This window comes from Garra rufa, chromosome 10, assembly GCF_049309525.1.
Source record: "Garra rufa chromosome 10, GarRuf1.0, whole genome shotgun sequence".
Lineage (NCBI taxonomy): Eukaryota > Metazoa > Chordata > Actinopteri > Cypriniformes > Cyprinidae > Garra > Garra rufa.
This window is the reverse complement of record NC_133370.1, coordinates 14,613,785-14,619,968: the sequence shown is the minus strand read 5'-3', so window position 1 is coordinate 14,619,968 and position 6,184 is coordinate 14,613,785.

The window sequence follows — 6,184 nt, the reverse complement described above, 5'->3', positions numbered from 1 at the left end:
AGAAGCTGATGCTGCACGCGCGTAAAGGGTCAGGAAATGAACCCACACCTTTACAGACGTTAAACGAGAGCAAAGCGTCAGCCTATGAGCGTGCGTCATGTTTCACATGACCACCGGCCAGAGAATGTAGAAAGAAAAGTGACAGCGTTCACTTGACACTTGGCTTTATCTTTTAGAAACGTGCTTGTGAGTTTATAGTAGTCAGGTAACTAGGAAATATGAATTAAATCGTAATTTAAAAGAGTCGCTTGATTACATGACACTTGGATGGAGGCTGCAGAAGAATATAGCCTGATTATTTATTATTTTTTAAAGAATATACAATATGTTAAGGCAGACATTAAGATGCCTTTGTTTTTATGTGTCAGTGTGTGTCTATCTCAAAATAACTATAATAACAAAAATCTAAATAACAAGCCAAATTAACTACTTTATATTATATATTAAGAAGAATGTAGACTTTAACAGGCTTTTTTCATTTATCAGTGTTTTTGCAAGAAACTGGCAGATAGATCTTAAAAATATACTTTTTTCAAACCACTTTTTTAAAAACAGACCACGCTGATCTACTAATTTTTATTGCATATTTCATATTCCATGACTGGACCAATTCAACACTTCACCCACCCAAAAATGAAAATTACCCCATGATTTACTCACCCTCAAGCCATCCTGGGTGTATACGAATTTCTTCTTTCAAACAAATACAATCAGAGTTATCCTGTATGAAAAATTACTTTTTTTTTTAATATAACTCTGATTTATTTTACTTCATTAAAGTAAAATACTTTAATGCACTCCATACACTATAATGGCAAAGCAAAAAAACAGGGTTTTAACATCTTTGCAAATTGATTAAAAATAAAATACTTAAATTATTCAATTGCATAAGTATTCACACCCTATCTGGCACAGTTGAAATTTAGCTCAGGAGCATTCATATTGCTTGTAGATGTCACTAAATTTCAAGTAAAGTTAACCTCTGGCAAATTCAGTTGAATGGGTATGATTTGGAAAGGCGCACATCTTAAAAGGTCTAACAGCAGCTGAAAATGCATTTTAGAACAAGCCCTGAGGTAAAAAAAAAAAAAAAATCTGCCTGTAGGGCTCAGAGACAGGATTGCATCAAGCCACACATCTGGGGTTCATAAAAGCATGTAGACTCCATTACCCTTAATGGAGGAAGTTTAAAACAACCAGGACTTCGTAGAGCTGGCTTCCTGGCCAAACTGAGCAATTGATGGATAAGGGCTTTGGCTAGAGGGTGACCAAGAACCTGATGGTCACTCTAGCTGAGCATCATGAGCATATGTGGAGATAGGAGAAATCTACAGAAGGAAAAACATCATTGCAACACTCCACCGATCTGAGCTTTATGGCGGTGTGGCCAAACTCAATCCTCTCCTCAGTAAAGATACATGAAAACACTTGGAATTTGCAAAAAAGCACCTAAAGGACCCTCAGACTGTGAGAAACAAGATTTTCTGGTCTGATAAACCTCATTTCCAAGCATCATGTTTGAAGGAAACCAGGCACTGCTCATCACCTGTAGAGCACCATCCCAAAAGTAAAGTGTGCTGGTAGCAGCCTCATGCTGTGGGGTTGTTTTTCAGTGACAGGGACTGAAGGACTCTTCTACTGAGAGTAGAAGAAAAGCTCAATGCACCAAAATTTTGAGATAGCCTTAATGAAAACTTAGTCCAGAGCATTCAGAACCTCAGACTGGGCAGAAGGTTCACCCTCCAACAGGACAATGATTCTAAGCACATAGCTTAAAAGACAACTCTGTGAATGTCCTTGAGTGGCCCAGCCAGAGCCTGGGCTTGAACCCAATCAAAAAGAATGGCAGATAATTGCCAAATGCAGATGTGTAAAGGTTATCACATTTTAATATTGTAAAGGTGCTTCAAATAAATACTTATAGTTAAGGGTATGAATACTTATGCAATGTACTTATTTGAGTTTTTTTATTTATAATGAACTCACAAAGGTGTGAATTCTGTTTTTGTAATGTCATAATGGTGCATGGAGAGTAGACTGACGTGGGGAAAAAAGTAATTTAAAGCATTTTAACATATGTGACCCTGGACCACAAAACCAGTCATAAGGTTAATTTTTACAAAACTGAGATGTATACATCATATGAAAGCTCAATAAATAAGCTTTCCATTGATGTATGGTTTGTTAGGACAGGACAATATTTGGCCGAGATACATCTATTTGAATATCTGGAATCTGAGGATGCAAAAAAATCAAAATACTGAGAAAATCACCTTTAAAGTTGTCCAAATTAGGTTTTTAACAACGCATATTACTAATCAAAAATTACATTTTGATATATTTACAGTAGGAATTTTACAAAAAATCTTCATGGGACATGATCTTTACTTAATTTCCTAATGATTTTTGGCATAAAAGAAAAATCAATCATTTTGACCCATGCAATGTATTTTTGGCTATTGCTACAAATATACCCCAGCGACTTAAGACTGGTTTTGTGGTCCAGGGTCACATATAGTACAACACAAGCAGCAATATAACAAAATGTGAAAAAATTGAAGGGGTATGAATACTTCTGAAGCAAAGCGTTGTTTAGGAGAAATATCCATATTGGATGAACAACCCTCTAAATTTAATCTTCAACTACTTAAATTTGAAATTCTGAAAATTTCCTTTTTTGAGTGAACTTTCCCTTTAAGTATCACCATTTCTCAATTTGTTTTTGCCAACAAGCAAAACTAATGAAAATACCTTCTGTGTACAAATGTTCCAGTATGTGGGAAGATTAATGACGTTTGACGTAAATGAACACACAATCACAAGCATATATGCAAATCCCATCGTAGACTCAAGCTCCCCTCTCTTATATGCATGCATGCATGCGTGCACATTCATGTGTGCTCTCTCACACACGCGCACTCACAGCAAGGTGCCACATCATTGACAGATTTGATTATGAGGGCTGGCAGGGATTTGTTGCATAAATTAGAATAGTACCAGCGGAGGGGATCTGTAACAAAGCTGAATGAAGGAGATTAAGAGCCTGCTCAACTCATCTGTGCCAGTGCATGTAATGTAGGGAAAGTGCTTCAGTGCAAAGCTGCCATACTTGTTATTTGACATCTTTCTAATTAAATATTACACACGACACGGGAATGCCATTCCCTCCTTCCTGACTGTCATTACACTTAGTCTTTAGAAGCTAAGAAATGATTTCATTAAAATGCCACCTCGCGCGTCAAGGTCTTGAACAAGATTCTTAAAACACGTAACAGTACAGAGTTTATGGTGTATTTTTTTTTTTTTTTTTTGAATGATAATCAGTGCTGTGTAAATTAATTATAAATTGTAGTCTGTTACAGATTACAAATGACACGATGAAAATTGTATTCAGTAATTTAGATCTACTCATTTTAGGTTATGTATTCTGACTACTTTTAGATTATTTTTAGATGACTTTTGACCTAACTTGTTTAGTTTTAAATGGGATTATTTCTTCTAAAAAGCAAAGAGAAATAAAGATATAATATAGTTGAATTTATGAAAATGACTCCGTTTAAAAGTTTGCATACACTTGATTCTTAATGCTGTTTTTTTAGTGATAGTTGATCATGAGTCTCTTCTTTGTCCTGAACAGTTAAACTGCCAGCTGTTCTTCATAAAAATTCTTCAGGTTCCACAAATTCTTTGGTTTTTCAGCATTTGTGTATTTGAACCCTTTCCAACTATGACTGTATGATTGTGAAATCCATCTTTTCACACTGAGGACAACTGAGGGACTCATGCAACTATTACAGAAGGTTCAAACGCTCACTGATGCTGAAAGAAAGGAAAAAATATTGAAATATTAACATGGTATTTACTAAGAGGTGCTTTTGTCTCCAAATTCAGAAGCATCAACTGCAAATTAATTTACATGAAATTTACATGGCACACAGTGCAGTTTTAACATGTAAATGTAATCTGATTACATAATAAAAATTACATGTAATCAGTTACTACCCAGAACTGATTGATAACGTTCAGCTTTTTAAATTCATAATAGAGCGGTTCCACAGAATAAAAAAAAATAATTATAATTACAACCATGAATTTATCTTTTATTAAATGAATTAAATTAGGCTGTCTGAATCTAGCATTAGACGCCATTATCTCAGTATCGAAAGGCCAGACCCAATTAACCTGTCTCACAGAAGCCGTTGTTTCATTGCCTGTGCTTTGCTGCCTGGGAGGCACATAATTCATGTCCCTCTTATATTTAACATGATCCGTAAGAGCAGCGAGACTCACAGCTACTCCCTGTAGAGCAGGAGAAGGACTTCTCACATATATCTGCCTTATTTATTCATATCATCCAACTGTTTTCTTTCTTAGCTACACTTCCCACTTAAGCAGCTTGTCAATTAAGACACCCTGCAGGAGTGAGATGAAGTGGCAGTGTAGTGATGAATCGTCTAACTACAAAAGGCAGGCAGTGTATGCCAAGACAGTCTAAATATTTAGAATGCGATCCCTCTTAAACTGTGCCGCTTTCAGCAGACTGATGAAACTCTAGCCAGTGTACCGCTCCTCTACGGAGCGCTTCAGGACAGCAGGATCAGAACATCGAAAGGCGGGGTGGTGAGAGAAGAAGAGCTATTCTGGAGCACAAAGAGATCAACTCTCTTGCTGTGCTGCTATGTGCCACCTGCCTGGACAAGGAGAACACAATGCCAACTCCATGTGGTGCCTGGTAAGTGTTGGCACTGTGACAATTCTCAACACATTTTCTGCTAAATCTAAGGTCACCTTTGGAGAGTTGAGGGCATGCTTTTTAAAAATGACATAATACATATGTGACCCTGGACCACAAAACCTTAAGTCTTAAGTCGCTGGGGTATTGTAGCAATAGCCAAAAATACATTGCATGGGTCAAAATTTTTGATTTTTCTTTTATGCCAAAAATCATAAGGAAATTAAAGATCATGTTCCATGATGATTCTTTGTAAAATTCCTACTGTAAATATATCAAAATGTAATTTTTGATTAGTAATATGCATTGTTAAGAACCTAATTTGGACAACTTTAAAGGTGATTTTCTCAGTATTTTGATTTTTTTGCACCCTCAGATTCCTGATTTTCAAATAGATGTATCTCGACCAAATATTGTCCTATCATAACAAACCATATATCAATAGAAAGCTTATTTATTGAATATCCATATGATGTATACATCTCAGTTTTGTAAAATTTAACCTTATGACTGGTTTTGTGGTCCAGGGTCACATATGGTATAAATCATGCACAGTTCACATGATTATAGTATCTCGCTATGCTACTGTAAATGGCACATTTTCAACATAGTCAACATGAAACATTTCCACATCATCAATCAGCCATATTTAGCGGCAATGAATATATAATGCCACTGAACCGAACAAAACTCGCATATTTTGCTGATCATTGCTGCTGAAAGTCAATTATTGTAATGTTTTAGGCTGTACCAATCGGTCAGACTGGGAAAAACATTTGAAATACCATCCACTGCCAAAAGAAAGAACAAATCATGGAGGAGAGTGCAAAAACTGTCTGAGGAACAAAAGGCGTTTGTGGTTGGCCAAACTGAACCAGGATTTCCAGGGCAAGAATCTTGACAACATTTGTGTTTGTTCTTATAATTTCCAGTCAGGAAGGTGAAATATATGACTAATATCTTAATTTAATACTGCTCTTATGTATCTTTAACACCAATTAACTTTAGTTTGCCAAAATATTGCGCCCTTTCCTGCTTACTAAGTTCTTTTCTATATGATTTAGCAGCTTCCACATGTTTTTTTCCATGGTTTACACATCATAAACCAGCAGAACAATGTATTCATTAATACATTAACCAGGCAATCCATGCTATTGTTTACATCCCAGTATAGTCCGTACGGCCAGGCATCCAGTTAACTGACCAAATCGTGGAAACCCTGTATAAATCAAATCTATAGTTCACATGATTATAATATCTTGAAATGGTACATTTTAAAAATAGTCAGCATGAAACATTATTAGCAACACATTTTAATTCTGTGAAACAGGATATTCAATTAGCATAAGTGTAGTGCGGGAGTTTATGTAATTGCAGTGGTAGAGCCCTCAGCCCTGTCCACCCCAACTGACTTTTTATATATGATACATTTAATAATATCAGAGGCGCATA